The sequence below is a fragment of the Arachis stenosperma genome, chromosome 1 (genome assembly GCF_014773155.1).
Source record: "Arachis stenosperma cultivar V10309 chromosome 1, arast.V10309.gnm1.PFL2, whole genome shotgun sequence".
NCBI classification, from domain to species: Eukaryota; Viridiplantae; Streptophyta; class Magnoliopsida; order Fabales; family Fabaceae; genus Arachis; species Arachis stenosperma.
Genome location: NC_080377.1, coordinates 127118488 through 127136785, shown reverse-complemented (window position 1 = coordinate 127136785; position 18298 = coordinate 127118488). Strand labels below are relative to the sequence as shown.

At 37.9% G+C, this 18298-nt stretch overlaps 1 non-coding gene across 1 annotated transcript; it reads right to left on the bottom strand.

Moving 5' to 3' along the window:
- Positions 1 to 15093: 15093 nt before the first annotated feature.
- Positions 15094 to 15197, bottom strand: LOC130948604 (small nucleolar RNA R71). Its single transcript, XR_009073109.1, has one exon. It is a non-coding gene; the product is annotated as a small nucleolar RNA R71 (small nucleolar RNA).
- Between the last annotated feature and the right edge of the window lie 3101 nt (positions 15198 to 18298).

Below are 18298 nucleotides of genomic sequence, written 5' to 3'. Positions count from 1 at the left end.
GATCTCTCCATCAACACAACATAGAACTCTCAATCAAGAATCTCCAGAAAAAACAAAGTTATAAAACTCAAGGTACGTTACGTTACGTTACTATTTTACTCATATTATATATTTTCCAGATTTCGAAAACGAAGAACTAGGTTTTACTGTTCTTCTACATTCGTCTAGGTTTTACTGTTCTTCTACGTTCTTCTAGGTTTTACAGTTTTTAATGTTCTACTTGTTCTAGTTTTAGTGTTATTCTTGGTTCTAGGTTATACTGTTCTTCTTAGTTGTTCTAGGTGTTATTGTTCTTGTTGTTCTAGTTATTCTGGTAACTGATTTTTGGAAGTATATTGCTTGATTTGGTGGGTGTATATGGAGTATTTTGTTGGGTGTATATTTATGAACTGATATACTGTAATATAGTGATCAGTTGCAACTGTTCTAATATTTGCTTGTCCATGGGTGTATATTACTTGACCTTGTAATGTTGCTTGACCTTGTATGTTAATGCATGTTTGAGTAATATCTGACTGATATCCATGGGTGTACCTGACTCATATGTATGGGTGTATCTGAGTCATGTCTATGGGTGTATCTGAATCATATGTATGAGTATATCTGAATCATATGTATGGGTGTATCTTACTGATATCTATGGGTGTATTTTTCATTTCAGAAACAATGGCAGGCAGAAACCAAGCTGGAAAAAATGTAAGAACAAATATATGTCTTAGACGAAATCAGTTTTATATAATAGAAATATATCTGACTATAATTTTTCTTTGTTTACAGCAAACCAAGGACCTTAAGTGTGCAACACATTTGTTAAGTGAAAAATTCAGAAACATGAGTGAGGAGAAGAAAACAATAGTTAGGGATTTGAAATTTGACGGCCTGATGCACATCCCGCCACTGATTATGCAAACGAATACACAACTTACACCCGAGTGTCAGATAGATTCTAAGGATATTGACACTGATTAATGTAACTATTATATGATTGATGTAACTGATTAAACCCTGAACCCAAAACCCTAAACCCTAGACACTAAACCCTAAAAACCTAAACCCTAAACCCTAAAACTCTAAACCCTAAACCCAAAATCCTAAACCCTAAAACCCTAAACTAAATATCTGAATTACAGGTACTATAATATGAAGGAAAACATCAAACCAAATATACACCCATGACCTGACATTTTTTACACCCAAATAAAGTTGAATATACACCCAAAATTCTATCCCCCTGATGTTTTATCCCTAAAACCCTGAACCATAAACCCTAAACCCTAAACCCTAAAAACTAAACCCTAAACCTTAAACACTAAACCCTAAAAACTAAAAACTAAACCCTAAACCCTAAAACCTAAACCCTAAACACTAAACCCTAAACTCTAAACCCTTGAAGGTTGTGGTAGGCTTAGAGAAGGGGGGTTGAATCTATGCCTTCCTTTTCAGTTGCTGTTTTGACCCTTTTTAATCAAAGTTACAAATCTGATTTTGTTTGAACTCAGCAGCGGAAATTTATGAGACAATTTATTTTTGTCTCATGAATATCAGAAAACAGAACATGACAGAGAAGAAGAAGCTAACACCAGCATATATCCTGGTTCGGTTGCTTTGTGCTATGCAACCTACATCCAGTCTCCTCCACAACTATGGAAGAATTTCACTATAGTTAACAGTATTACATACACCAATTTCACACTCAAGTTCTAACCTAACTTGACATTGGCTATGCTAACACTCAACTATTCACTCTTAGTGCTATCCCAACTAAGAATAGGATACCAACAGGTACAAGATACATGACACTTAATCAACCTAAAGAAATCAGAAAATAACTCTAGGCTTTTCTCTCAAGTGTTTCACTCAGCCTTTTTCAACTCTTGGCTTTTTCTCAAGCTTTCTCACAATGCCTTTTCTCTCAAGAAATTACAGAAAGATAAGCTTAGAAAAGTACATCACAATCAGAAAAACATGAAGGAGATTGACTTCATCAACAGCCTCTGTGCTATGCGAAAAACCAGATTAGCAAGCCTCTGATTTAGTTCTTCATACTGGCGGAATGCACCTTTGAATAGGTTACAATGTCCAGTTAGTTGAACTTCTTCAAAGAGCTCTCTCAGAACAAACACCTCAAGTTCACTGGTTATCTCTCCTTGCTTCAGAATGAACAACAAGCTTCTTTTTATCTCCTTGCATGTTCCTTGGTTCTTCCTCCAAGGTCAACATCTTGAGCCTTGAGCTTCACCAACCCACAAGCTCACTTTTTCTTCTCAATCATCAAAGTAGAACCTTTCCTTCTAACTTTTCCAACTTGACCGAAAGCCATGAAGGAGTAACTGAAATTATTTTCCAATGGTCAACCAAATCTGAACCATAGAGATGCAACTTGGTCCCCAAGAATCTCTTGTGACCGTGGATTTGTAGCAGTGAAGAACAGAGATCAACTTTTTCTTTGAATGCCATTTTCGGATAGAACATAGAGTAGGGAAGAAAGGATGAAGATCTGATGCATGCAAGATGAGATGGATTACCTTTCTTAAGCTTGATTTGTATTAGATTTTCTGTTTTAGCTTCTGTGCTTCAAGCTTAGATTTTCTCTTTCTTGCTTCTTTGGTTACTGGCTTATGGAGGAAGCTTTTCTTCTCTTTCTCTTTCTTACTTTACTGAAGTCTTGATGTGACTTGATTAGAGAGGATAGGAACGTTGCTTTGGTTGGAGCAAGATGGTGGGAAAATGAAAACAATTTCAAGCTTGGATCGGGTTCTTCTCTTTTTTTTGGCCCGTGGTGCCTTGCTATGCTTCTTTGTTTGATAAGGATGACTTGGGCTTGTCTTTATTCACATTTTCCATTCAGCCCATTGGCTTTGTTTTATTCATTCAACTTGGGCTGCCAAAATTAAATTATGGCCTGCAACATAACATAAATAATTAGCAATGTATACTTATTAATTTAACAACTCTAATTATTTATTTTGCCAAAAATAATGTTTGTCATCACTAATTAATTTAGTTAATTTCTTAACTCAACAATCTCCCCCTTGATGACAAACATGATTTAAGCAATAATCAAAAGGAAGTGAAGTAAGGTTTAGAAACTCCCTTTGATTTTTGTCATTTGCTTTTATGTTGCTCCCCCTTTCCTTTTCAAGATTTGCTCCCCCTGGATTTATGCTTTCCTCTTTGTTCCTGTTTATGCATTGTACTTAAAGAAAGCACAATAAAGAGCTATACACATTTATCTTGTCTAAGAGATATCAAATGAGCAACATCACATAATCAGCCCAACATTAATCAAATATCAGCAGCAAAAGGATTCGTCATGTGAAATCAAATTTTAGTGCAGCAATTAGACAAAAATCCGAAAGAGTTACTAGTAGCTGCATCAACATCAAAAATTACCATCATTCTAGTATTCTAGTGCTATTACTCCCCCTTTTGTCATCAAGGGTAGAAAATACACAAGATCAACAAAGACATCAATACAAATCCAGCAAGAAAAGGTTAGATCACAGTCCAAAGTTCTAACTAAACCAACAAAAGTGCAGCAGTATTTAGAGTTATTACAGTCATCCAAAATAAAAACAGTTCAACAGTAACGAAAGAAACAGAAATCATGAGACAAAAAGAGAGCAGCAGCAGCAGTTTTCATGAGACAAATCTTAGGCATCAAAACCATCCCCCTCCGAAGCAGCTTTCTCTTCACCATCGGTGGCAATGTCTTCATCATTTTGAAGGTTATCAATGAAGGTCATGAGCACAGCCACCCTATCCCTCGATTTCTTCAGAAAGTTCTCATGCTTGCTAGCTAGTTTCCTTTGCTCCTTGCTCATGGCAATAAAGTGATTTGATTGGGAGACAAACTCTTGAGCAACATCCTTAACCACATTCAACAGAGCCGATTTCTTTCCAGTGGAGATGGATGTTCCCTCAGTGGAAGGAGCAGGAGAATCCTCAGGGATAAAATCATCATCTTCATCATCTAGGACAACTCTTTCAAATCTAGTGGGTCCTTTGTTCTGTTTCACTGAACCACCTCTCTTTAGATATGAATGTCTATTTTCATATTTTTCATTGGTCAAGTCAACACCAAAATACTCAAACATACAAGTTAGAAACATGCCATAAGGAAGAGCTTTGTCCTTTTCACTTCTAACAGAGTCAAACATGTATCTAACCATCAAATATGCAAATGAAATTTCAGTTTTGGTGAGAATGGCATATAAGACAAGAGTGTCAGTGTATGAAACCCTTTGATATGAACCACTTTGAGGAAGTATAATGTGGTTGACCATTCGGTGCAACTGAGCACGTTCATATCCTAGGGCTTTGTGTGTGGGTGTAACGCCATCTATTAAGGAAACATGTTCACAAATGCTAGCCAGGGCATCATTGTAAGAAACACCAATTCCTTCATCCCACTTAACTGACGTATATGCACAAGGCCCAACATCAGTATACTTCAAAGCTTCACTGATGGTCTCATTATTTAAAATGATATCTCGGCCTTTGATATACGAATGAGCGGTGCCTTCATGATAAGTCATGTTTGCATAAAACTCTTTGACCAACAATGGATAAACAGGTTTTTTGATGTCAAAAAAGGTGATTCCAGTCCAGAAAAATTAAGTTGTCAACAAAAGGAAAACCTTTTCTTTTCAAAGATGGCAGATCAGCGAGAAATGAAGAGCATAGGGTACGATACTGGATGACTCCCTCATAAAAATCATTATTCATGGCAAATTTGAATCTATAGGGATTATAGTTTGAATGAGCGGTCATAAAATGGGCTTTGTGATCAAATGGTCCAATTTCTGGTTCTTTAATATTTTTGAGAGGGACTCGAGTGTTACCTCTCTGTGAACGCACAGGAACTGACCTTGCCCTTGGTTGTTGTGGCTCAGGAACAGGTTCCTCCGTCGCCGGACGCTTCCCTTTGGATGAGGATGGCTTTGAAGAGCCAGGTTTTGAAGAGGCAGGTTTGGAAGGCGTCGCCTTTGGTGGTGGAGTTGGTTTGGCAGAGGCAGGATATCTTGGAGTGTTCTTGGTACGAGCCATGGGGTCACAGCGAGGAGGAGAGGTAGGAGGAGAAGGAGAAGGGGTAAAGGTTCGGTCTTGAGAGCGAATGGAAGGCTTTGTGGGTAGTTTGTAAATCTTCTCACGAGGAGTCCTTTTTGCAATGACTTTCTTCCTCATTTGGTTAGATTCAATCTTTTGAGGGAAGAGAAGCAGTAAAGTGAGTGGGAAGAAACCGAAAAGAGTGTGGAGAAGTTATGGAGGGAAGAGAGGGAGTGTTGGTAACCGTACCCAAAAAGTGGATTTCTAAAACCATGCAACTACATCACCATTTGAAAAGACTTGACAAAACATGACCTCATAAAAGAGAAGATCTTATTTGATTTTTTTAAAAATAAAACAGGAAATCAATTTTAAATTTTGAAAGGCAATCAGAATTAAATTGAAACTCCTTTTGGACCAGAGTCAAAAATTAAGTTTTTAAAAAAACCTTTTTTCGGGCCACAAAAAACTTTTAATGAAAACTTAAACACACAAGTAAGAATGTAACATTCACATTGGGCCCAGATGTGGTTTGAATCAATGGAACATATAGGACTACCCAGATCTGAATTGAGGTTGGCCCAGATTGATTTTTCACTTGTAATAAGCCCAGAGCATGCAGTCTTGAAGGAAACATTCATCATCTGCCCAGAATTGTCTCATACCTGTTTATGAGACAAAATTCTCCAGCAAACACATCAACACTTTTCAAATAAAGAATTATAACTCAAAATTCCTAGACAAGTCCTAAGCATGCAGAATCTATCCCCAGCTAATGGTTTAGTAAAAATATCTGCTAATTGCTCTTCTGATTTAACAAATTGAATGCAAATATCCCCTTTTTGGACATGTTCTCTTATTGAGTAAAATTTCACTTCAATATGCTTAGTCCTAGAGTGCAAAACTGGATTTTTAGAAATATTGATGGCACTCATATTATCACACATTAAGGGAATATTTTCAGCATTTAATTTGTAATCAGCAAGCTGTGTTTTTAACCATAAAAGCTGAGAACAACAAGAAGAAGCAGCTATATACTCAGCCTCTGCAGTGGATAAGGCCACTGTTGGTTGCTTCTTACTTGACCAAACATTTAAGGACTTTCCAAGGAAGCAGCATAAACCAGAAGTGCTCTTTCTATCAACTCTATCACCAGCAAAATCTGCATCACAATAACCAACTGCAGAAAAATCATCAATCTTAGGATACCAAAGACCAAAATTGGATGTGCCATGAACATATCTAATGATCCTCTTAACTGCCGAAAGATGTGACTCTTTTGGTTTGGATTGGAACCTAGAACACAATCCAACACTTTGCACAATATCGAGTCTAGAGAAAGTTAAGTACATAAGAGAACCAATCATTCCTCTATACCTCGTCTCATCAACATCTTTCTCATTTTCTCCCTTATCTAATTTAGAATTTGGGTGCATGGGAGTTCCCATGGGTTTGGCATTTTCAAGGCCAAATTTCTTAACTAATTCCTTGGCATACTTTTCTTGATGAATGAAAATACCATTTTCAGTTTGTTTAATTTGTAGCCCAAGGAAAAAATTAAGTTCACCCATCATACTCATGTCAAATTCACTTGTCATGAGCTTTCCAAATTCAGTACAAAGGGATTCATTTGCTGATCCAAAAATAATGTCATCAACATATATTTGGACTAAAATAAAAGAATCATTAGAATTTTTGATAAATAGAGTTGTATCAGTGGTGCCTCTTTGAAAACCATTTTTCAAAAGAAAAGAGCTAAGTCTCTCATACCAAGCTCTAGGAGCCTGTCTTAAACCATAGAGAGCTTTAGACAATTTAAAAACATGATTGGAATGCTCTTTATTTTCAAAACCAGGAGGCTGCTCCATATATACTTCTCTATCTATCACACCATTCAAAAATGCACATTTCACATCCATTTGGTATAATTTAAAACTACAAAATGCAGCATAAGCTAGGAGAAGTCTTATGGCTTCCATTCGGGCAACAGGGGCAAAGGATTCATCAAAGTCTATTCATTCTTCTTGGTCATATCCTTGTGCCACTAGCCTTGCCTTGTTTCTTGCAATGCTACCATCTTCTCCCAACTTGTTCCGGAATATCCACTTGGTGCCGGTCACTTTCTTTCCACTTGGCCTTGGAACCAATGTCCACACTTGGTTCTTTTCAAACTCAAGAAGCTCATCCTCCATAGCCTTAATCCAAGAGGGATCACTGAGGGCTTCTTTGACGTTTTGAGGCTCCATTTGTGAGAGGAGGGCAATGTTTGAACCTTCATTTGCCTTTCTAGTGGAAGACCTAGTTTGCACTCCATGAGAGACGTCCCCAATTACAAATTCTTCAGGATAATTCTTCAAGAATCTCTATTCACGAGGTCTGGTGGACTTGGAGGCCGATTCGGTCACCAATGGATTCTGTATGCTGCTGTCTACAGAATTTCCTTCAGATTCATGAGACAAAATGGAATTGTCTCTTGAATTTTCAGCATTTGCTGTTTCTGGTTCAGCTTGTCCAGAATTTTCTTTTCCATGATTCTGAGCAGTTTCATCATCCTTCTGAGCTTGATTTTCTGCATCACCATCTTCCAAAATGCTTTGCTCCAAGTTAGTATCACAAAATGTAACATGTATGGACTCTTCAATAATTCTAGCATCTTGATGATAAACCCTATATGCTTTACTAGTTGTGGAATATCCTACAAACAAGCACTCATAAGCCTTTGGATCAAATTTTCCCAAATTTTCTTTGTTATTCAAAACAAAACATTTGCATCCAAAGATGTGCAAGTAATCTAAGTTTGGTGGGTAGCCTTTCCAAAGTTCATAAGGGGTTTTTTTCAAAAATTTCCTTATGATTGTTCTATTCAAAATGTGGCAAGCCGTGTTAACCGCTTCAGCCCAAAGGAATTTTGGAACATTACTCTCACAAAGCATAGCTCTTGTCATCTCTTGTATGCTTCTATTTCTTCTTTTCACAACACCATTTTGTTGTGGTGTCCTTGGACAAGAGAAGTTGTGAGATATTCCAAATTCCTCACAAAAGAATTCAAACAAATTATTTTCAAATTCAGTTCCATGATCGCTTCTTATAGAAGAGATTTTCAAATCCTTTTCATTTTGAATTTTCTTGCAAAAAGGTTCAAAGGCCGAAAAGGCTTCATTTTTGTGTGCAAGAAATAAAACCCAACCAAACCTAGTATAGTCATCCACAATTACTAAACCATAATGTTTACCACCTAGGCTTTGAGTTCTTGTTGGACCAAATAAATCAATGTGTAGCAACTCAAGTGGTCTTTTAGTAGAGATGTATTCCTTTGGTTTAAAAGAACTTTTTGTTTGTTTTCCCATTTGGCAAGCATCACAAGTGATGTCTTTGTCAAACTTTATCAAAGGAAGACCTCTTACTAATTCTTTCTTTACAAGTTTGTTTATTTGAAACATACTTGCATGGCTCTTGTGCCATAACCACTTTTCAGAATCTTTAGAGTGGAAACAAGCTACATTTTGATCTTTTATTTCATCAAGAGTAAGTCCATACATATTATTGAAACGCTTGGCAACAAAAATCACTTCATTTGTCTTTTCATTTACAACACAGCATTCAAGCCTTTTGAAAACAACTAAATATCCTAAATCACACAACTGACTTATGCTCAAAAGATTGTGCTTTAAACCACATACCAAAAGCACATCATCAATGAAAGTAGATTGCTCATTACCTACTTTTCCAACAGCAATGATTTTACCTTTACCATCATCTCCAAAGGTCACAAAACCTCCATCATACTTATTTAGTTTGATGAAGTAGGTTGACCTTCCTGTCATGTGCCTTGAACATCCACTATCTATGTACCACATGTCCTTTTTGTTCTTGGATGCTAAGCAAATCTGCATGAAGAGTTTCAAGTAGCCTTAGGTATCCAAACTAATTTGGATCCTTTGAAGTTAATCCATCTTGGTTGCCCAAGTGCATTGAAATCACAAACAACATTGTAAACTTCGTTTCCTACAACTCTCTTTTCAATGAAGCATTGTGCATATGAGTGACCAAATTTTTTGCAATTAACACAATGATTTTCTGATGTGTGCCGCTGAAATTGAGGTGAGTTATATTGCTTGAAATGATTAAATGGTTGGAATTTTCTGGTTTTTGGAGAAGATGCATTTCTTTTGACAAACTGATTTTTGTTATAATTATTCCTCTTTGTAAAAATGTTTTCACCAGAATTTTTTTGAATATTTTTACCTTTCGAAAATGAGGTTTTGTTGTAAAATGGTGGTTTCTCGAAAGTGATGAGCGGATAATTTGTACGTTTTTTGGCATTGTTTTTAGTATGTTTTTAGTATGATCTAGTTAGTTTTTATTATATTTTTATTAGTTTTTAGTTAAAATTCACTTTTCTGGACTTTACTATGAGTTTGTGTGTTTTTCTGTGATTTCAGGTATTTTCTGGCTGAAATTGAGGGACCTGAGCAAAAATCTGATTCAGAGACTCAAAAGGACTGCAGATGCTGTTGGATTCTGACCTCCCTGCACTCGAAGTGGATTTTCTGGAGCTACAGAAGCCCAATTGGCGCGCTCTCAACGGCGTTGGAAAGTAGACATCCTGGGCTTTCCAGTAATATATGATAGTCCATACTTTGCCCAAGATTTGATGGCCCAAACCGGCGTTCAAAGTCACCCTCAGGAATCCCAGCGTTAAACGCTGGAACTGGTACCCAAATGGGAGTTAAACGCCCAAACTGGCATAAAAGCTGGCGTTTAACTCCAAGAAGAGTCTCTACACGAAAATGCTTCATTGCTCAGCCCAAGCACACACCAAGTGGGCCCGGAAGTTGATTTTTATGTCATTTACTCATCTCTGTACACCATAGGCTACTAGTTCTCTATATATTGGACCTTTTACTATTGTATTGAGATATCGGGGTAGCTATCTTCGTGTTTTATGCTATCTTAGATCATTGGGAGGCTGGCCATTCGGCCATGCCTAGACCTTATGCTTATGTATTTTCAACGGTGGAGTTTCTACACACCATAGATTAAGGTGTGGAGCTCTGCTGTACCTCGAGTATTAATGCAATTACTATTGTTCTTCCATTCAATTCCGCTTGTTCTTGTTCTAAGATATCACTTGTTCTTCAACTTGATGAATGTGATGATCCGTGACACTCATCATCATTCTCACTCATGAACAAGGTGACTGACAACCACTTTTGTTCTACAAGCAACCAAGGCTCTAGTGAATATCTCTTGGATTCTTGATTGCACGATGCATGGTTGATCGCCTGACAACCGAGTGCTCGCCTGACAAACGAGCCAACCATTCCGTGAGATCAGAGTCTTCGTGGTATAGGCGAGAACTGATGGCAGCATTCAAGAGAATCCGGAAGGTCTAACCTTGTCTGTGGTATTCTGAGTAGGATTCAATGATTGAATGACTGTGACGTGCTTCAAACTCCTAGCAGGCGGGGCGTTAGTGACAGACGCAAAAGAATCAATGGATTCTATTCCGGCCTGACCGAGAATCGATAGCTGAATTTCGCGTGCCGTGACAGGGCATATGCAATCGCTTTCACTGAGAGGATGGGAGGTAGCCATTGACAACGGTGAAACCCTACACAAGCTTGCCATGGAAAGGAGTAAGAAGGATTGGATGAAGACAGTAGGAAAGCAGAGAGACGGAAGGGAAGGCATCTTCATGCGCTTATCTGAAGTTCCTACCAATGAATTACATAAGTATCTCTATCTTTATTTTTTATGTTATTTTCGTTCATCACCATATCCATTTGAGTCTGCCTGACTAAGATTTACAAGATGACCATAGCTTGCTTCATACTAACAATCTCCGTGGGATCGACCCTTACTCACGTAAGGTATTACTTGGACGACCCAGTGCACTTGCTGGTTAGTTGTGCGAAGTTGTGTAATGCCATGGGATTGAGCTACCAAGTTCTTGGAGTTCATGACCGGGGATTATGAGAGTTGTGAAAAGTATTGTTCACAATTTCGCGCACCAGAAAGCATCCTCATTTTTCGAAATGTAACCCAAACCTGGCCGGTTTGAACTCGGTTCAGTTTTTGGTGAATGCTCAGTTTCACTTGTGTATACTTCATCAAATTTTTCTTCAAATGTTGGAACATTTTCAATACCAACTTTGTTTGGTATAGTTTTGGTATTTGATGAAGAAGCCACAAATTTTATAGAGAAAATATTAGAAACTGCATCTTCCTTGGCTATGTAGCTGATGAGCGGATAATTTATACGCTTTTTGGCATTGTTTTTAGATAGTTTTTAGTAAGTTCAAGCTACTTTTAGGGATGTTTTCCTTAGTTTTTATGTTAAATTCAAATTTCTGGACTTTACTATGAGTTTGTGTGTTTTTTTGTGATTTCAGGTAAATTCTGACTGAAATTGAGGGATTTGAGCAAAACTCTGAAAAAGGCTGACAAAAGGACTGCTGATGTTGTTGGATTCTGACCTCCCTGCACTCGAAATGGATTTTCTGGAGCTACAGAACTCCAAATGGCGCGCTCTCAACGGCGTTGGAAAGTAGACATCCAGGGCTTTCCAGCAATATATAATAGTCCATACTTTATTTGGAAATTGACGACGTAACTTAGCGTTGAACGCCAAGTACATGCTGCTGTCTGGAGTTAAACGCCAGAAAAACGTCATGATCCGGAGTTGAACGCCCAAAACACGTCATAACTCGGAGTTCAACTCCAAAAGAAGCCTCAGCTCGTGGATTGATCAAGCTCAGCCCAAGCATACACCAAGTGGGCCCCGGAAGTGGATTTATGCATCAATTACTTACTCATGTAAACCCTAGGAGCTAGTTTATTATAAATAGAACATTTAACTATTGTATTAATTATCTTTTGACCACTTTAAGTCATTATTCATTCGGTCACTTGATCATGGAGGGGGCTGGCCATTCGGCCATGCCTGAACCTTTTACTTATGTATTTTCAACGGTGGAGTTTCTGCACACCATAGATTAAGGGTGTGGAGCTCTGCTGTACCTCAAGTATTAATGAAGTTCTATTTTCTTTTATTCAAATCTCTCTTATTCTTATTCCAAGATATTCATTCGTACCCAAGAACATGATGAATGTGATGAGTAAATAACCCTCATTATCATTCTCACTGATGAACGCGCGTGATTGACAACCACTTACGTTCTACATGCAACAGAGCTTGAATGTGTATCTTTTAGATTCTCCAACAGAATCTTCGTGGTATAAGCTAGATAGATGGTGGCATTTATGAGGATCCGGAAAGTCTCACCTTGTCTGTGGTATTCCGAGTAGGATCCTGGGAATCCGGAAAGTCTAACCTTGTCTGTGGTATTCCGAGTAGGATTCCGGTAATGAATGACTGTGACGTGCTTCAAACTTGCAAGTGCTGGGCGTTAGTGACAGACGCAAAAGAATCAAGGGATTCTATTCCAGTAGGCGCAGGAACCAACCAGTGATTAGCCGTGCTGTGACAGAGTGCGTGAGCGTAGTTTTCACTGCGAGGATGGGATGTAGCCATCAACCATGGGTGATGCCTCCAGACGATTAGCCATGCGAGTGACAGCCGCAGAGGACCATTTTCCCGAGAGGATTGAAAGTAGCCACCGCTGATGGTGAACCCCTATACACAGCTTGCCATGGGAAGGAGTAAGAAGGATTGAGTTGAAGCAATAGGAGAGCAGGCGTCCTTGGGCCATACAGCATCTTCATATACTTAACTGAAATTCCTACCAGTGAATCTACATAAGTATTTTATCCCTTTTTATTATTTCATCTATTTTCTTATTATTAATTTTCGAAACCCATAACTTTTTAATCTGCCTAACTGAGATTTACAAGGTGACCATAGCTTGCTTCATACCAACAATCTCTGTGGGATCGACCCTTACTCACGTAAGGTTTATTACTTGGACGACCCAGTACACTTGCTGGTTAGTTGAACGGAGTTGTGAATTCAACCAGAGCCACAATAGTTTTTGTGTACATACCAAAGAGCCAATATTAGTGATCACAATTTCGTCCACCAAGTTTTTGGCGCCGTTGCCGGGGATTGTTCGAGTATGGACAACTGACGGTTCATCTTGTTGCTCAGATTAGGTAATTTTCTTTTCAAAAATCTTTTTCAAATTTTTTTTTCTTTTTATTTTTCGTTTTTCTAATAATGTTTTTCGAAAAAAATTAAAGAAAATACAAAAAAAAAATCATAAAATCATAAAAACCAAAAATATTTTGTGTTTCTTGTTTGAGTCTTGAGTCAATTTTTAAGTTTGGTGTCAATTGCATGCTTCTAAAATTTTTCTTGCATTTTTTTCGAAAATCCCATGCATTCATAGTGTTCTTCATGATCTTCAAGTTGTTCTTGATAAGTCTTCTTGTTTGATCTTGATGATTTCTTGTTTTGTGTTGTTTGTTGTTTTTCATATGCATTTTTTGTTTGTTAGAGTCCATGCATTAAAAATTTCTAAGTTTGGTGTCTTGCATGTTTTCTTTACATCAAAAATTTTTTCAAAAATATGTTCTTGATGTTCATCATGATCTTCAAAGTGTTCTTGGTGTTCATCTTGACATTCATAGCATTCTTGCATGCATCTTGTGTTTTGATCCAAAATTTTCATGTTTTGGGTCATTTTTGTGTTTTTCATTAAAAATTCAAAAATCAAAAAAATATATTTTCCTTATTTCCCTCCAAATTTCGAAATTTTGGGTTGACTTGGTCAAAAATTTTTAAAATTAGTTGTTTCTTACAAGTCAAGTCAAAATTTCAATTTTAAATATCTTATCTTTGTAAAATCTTTTTCAAAAATCATATCTTTTTCATTTTCTTTATAAATTTCGAAAATTTTAAAAATCTTTTTCAAAATATTTTCAAAATCTTTTTCTTATCTTTATATCAAATTTTCGAAAATTAGCTAACAATATTAGTGATTGGTTCAAAAATTTGAAGTTTGTTACTTTCTTGTTAAGAAAGGTTCAATCTTTAAGTTCTAGAATCTTATCTTGTAGTTTCTTGTTAGCTAAGTAATTTTAAAAATTAAATCTTTTTCAAAATATCTTTTTTTTTTCTTAAAAATCTTTTTATCTTTTTATCTTATCTTTTTCAAAAAAACTTTATCTTTTTCAAAATTTGATTTCAAAATATCTTATCTAAACCTCTTACCTTCTTATCTTTTCAATTTTGATTTCAAATCTTTTTTCAATCAACTAACTAACTTTTTGTTTGTTTCTTATCTTTTTCAAAACCACCTAATTACATTTATCTCTAATTTTCGAAAATCACTAACTCTTTTTCAAAATTATTTTTGAATTCTCCCTCCTCTTTTCTTCTTCTATTTAATTATTTAATTACTAACACTTCTCTTCACCTCTCCTCATCCAAAAATCCGAACCCTCTTCTTCATTCTTCTACCCCCTTTCTTTTTCTACTAACATAAAGGGATCTCTATACTGTGACATAGAGGATTCCTCTTCTTTTCTTGTTTTCTCCTCTTTATGAGCAGGAACAGGGATAAAGGCACTCTTGTTGAAATTGATCCAGAACCTGAAAGGACTCTGAAGAGAAAATTAAGAGAAGCTAAATTACAACAATCCAGAAGCAACCTTTTAGAAATTTTCGAACAAGAGAAAGACATGGCAGCCGAAAATAATAATAATAATGCAAGGAGAATGCTTGGTGACTTCACTAAGCCAACGTCCAAGTTTGATGGAAGAAGCATCTCCATTCCTGCCATTGGAGCCAATAACTTTGAGCTGAAACCTCAGCTAGTTGCATTAATGCAACAAAACTGCAAGTTTTATGGACTTCCATCTGAAGATCCTTATCAGTTCTTAACTGAGTTCTTGCAGATCTGTGAGACTGTAAAGACGAATGGAGTTGATCCTGAAGTCTATAGACTCATGCTTTTCCCTTTTGCTGTAAGAGACAGAGCTAGAATCTGGTTGGATTCACAACCTAAGGATAGCCTGGACTCCTGGGATAAGCTGGTCACTGCCTTCTTGGATAAATTCTTTCCTCCTCAAAAGCTGAGCAAGCTGAGAGTGGATGTTCAAACCTTTAAACAAAAAGATGGTGAATCCCTCTATGAAGCTTGGGAAAGATACAAGCAGTTGACCAAGAGATGTCCATCTGACATGTTTTCAGAATGGACCATATTAGATATATTCTATTATGGTCTCTCTGAATTTTCGAAAATGTCATTGGATCATTCTGCAGGTGGATCTATTCACCTGAAGAAAACGCCTGAAGAGGCTCAAGAGCTCATTGACATGGTTGCAAATAACCAGTTCATGTACACTTCTGAGAGGAATTCCGTGAACAATGGGATACCTCAGAAGAAAGGAGTTCTTGAAATTGATACTCTGAATGCCATATTGGCTCAGAACAAAGTGTTGACTCAACAGGTCAACATGATCTCTCAAAATCTGAATGGATTATAACATGCATCCAACAGTACTAGAGAGGCAGCTTCTGAAGAAGCTTATGATCCTGAGAACCCTGCCATGGCAGAGGTTAATTACATAGGTGAACCTTATGGAAACACCTATAACTCATCATGGAGAAATCATCCAAATTTCTCCTGGAAGGATCAACAAAAACCTTAACAAGGTTTTAACAATGGTGGACGTAATAGGCTGGGCAATAGCAAGCCATATCCATCATCTTCTCAGCAACAGACAGAGAATTCTGAACAAAACACTTCTAATTTAGCCAATGTAGTCTCTGATCTGTCAAAGGCCACTTTCAGTTTCATGAATGAAACAAGATCCTCCATTAGAAATTTGGAGGCACAAGTGGGCCAGCTGAGTAAGAAAGTCATTGAAACTCCTCCCAGTATTCTCCCAAGCAATACAGAAGGGAATCCAAAAGGAGAGTGCAAAGCCATTGACATAGTCAATATGGCCGAATGCACAAGGAAGGAGGAGGATGAAAATCCTAGTGAGGAAGACCTCCTGGGACGTCCCTCAAGCAAGAAGGAGTTTCCTATTAAGGATCCAGATGAATCTGAGGCTCATACAGAGACCATAGAGATTCCATTGAATCTCCTTCTGCCATTCATGAGCTCTGAAGACTATTCATCCTCTGAAGAGGATGAAGATGTAACTGGAGAGCAAGTTGCTCAATATTTAGGAGCTATCATGAAGCTGAATGCCAAGTTGTTTGGTAATGAGACTTGGGAAAGTGAACCTCCCTTGCTCATTAATGAACTGGATACTTGGATTCAGAAAATTCTACCTCAAAAGAAACAAGATCCTGGCAAGTTCTTAATACCTTGTACCATAGGCACCATGATCTTTGAAAAAGCTCTGTGTGATCTGGGGTCAGGGATAAATTTAATGCCACTCTCTGTAATGGAGAAGCTGGGGATCATTGAGGTACAACCTGCCTTGTTCTCATTACAACTGGCTGACAAGTCAGTGAGACAAGCCTATGGAATAGTAGAGGATGTGCTAGTAAAGGTTGAAGGCCTTTACATCCCTACTGATTTCATAATCCTGGACACTAGGAAGGAAGATGATGAATGTATCATCCTTGGAAGACCTTTCCTAGCCACAGCAGAAGCTGTGATAGATGTCAACAGAGGAGAATTAGTCCTTCAATTGAATGGGGAATACCTTGTGTTTAAGGCACATGGCCATCCCTCTGTGACAAAAGAGAGTAAGCATGAAGAGCTTCTCTCAGTTCAGAGTCAAGAAGAGCCCACACAGTCAAACTCTAAGTTTGGTGTTGTGAGGCCACAACCAAACTCTAAGTTTGGTGTTGAGATCCCATATCCAAACTCTAAGTTTGGTGTTGGGACTACACTAAATTGACCTGATCACCTTGTGGCTCCATGAGAGCCACTGTCAAGCTATTGACATTAAAGAAGCGCTTGTTGGGAGGCAACCTAATTTTATTTATCTAATTTTATTTTATTTTGTTTTATTGTTATTTTTGTGTTTAATTAGGTACATGATCATGAGGAGTCACGAAAAAAATAAAAAAAAAATTAAAAACAGAGTCAAAAACAGAAGAAAAAAATTTTCACCCTGGAGGTAGCGCCGACTGGCGTTCAATGCCAGTAAGGTGCATCTGGCCGGCGTTCAACGCCAGAACAGAGCACCATTCTGGCGCTGAACGCCAGAAACAAGCAACAACCTGGCGTTAAACGCCAGGAATGTGCACAGAGAGGACAAACTGGCGCTGAACGCCAGGAACAAGCATGAAACTGGCGTTCAACGCCAGAAACATGCATTACATGGGCGTTGAACGCCCAGAACATGCACCAATGGGCGTTTGAACGCCAGAATGATGCATGAAGGCATTTTACATGCCTATATGGTGAAGGAATGGTATTTGTTTTCACCTCAGGATCTGTGGACCCCACAGGATCCTCATCTCAGGATCTGTGGACCCCACAGGATCCCCACCTACCACATTCCCACCTTACCTTTTAATCCTAATCACACTCTCTTAATCCAAATCTCATTTCACTCTTCCCCATATCATATTTCTCAAAAACCTTCACCAATCACCTCAAATCCTCTTCCCAATTACCCCATTCACCATTCACATCAACCTCCTCTTCCCCATAAACCCCACCTACCCTCATAAAATTCAAATTCAATTTCCCACCCATTCCCACCCAAATGGCCGAACTCCCAACCTCCCTCTCCCTATAAATAACCTTCCATTCTTCTTCATTTTCACACAACACAAACCCCTTCTTCTCCTATATAGCCGAACCTACTTCTCTCCCTCTCTACCATATTTTCTTCTTCTTCTTCTACTCTTCTTTTCTTTCTTGCTCGAGGACGAGCAAAATTTTAAGTTTGGTGTGGTAAAAGCATAAGCTTTTTTTGTTTTTCCATTACCAATGGCACCTAAGGCCGGAGTATCCTCTAGAAAAGGGAAAGGGAAAGCAAAAGCTTCCACCTCCGAGTCATGGGAGATGGAAAGATTCATTTCCAAGAGCCATCAAGACCATTTCTATGATGTTGTGGCAAAGAAGAAGGTGATCCCCGAGGTCCCTTTCAAGCTCAAGAAGAATGAGTATCCGGAAATCCGACATGAAGTTCAAAGAAGAGGTTAGGAAGTCTTAACCAACCCCATGCAACAAGTTGGAATCTTAATGGTTCAAGAGTTCTATGCCAATGCATGGATCACTAGGAACCATGACCAAAGTATGAACCCAAGTCCAAAGAATTATCTCACAATGGTTAGGGGGAAATACTTGGATTTCAGTCCGGAAAATGT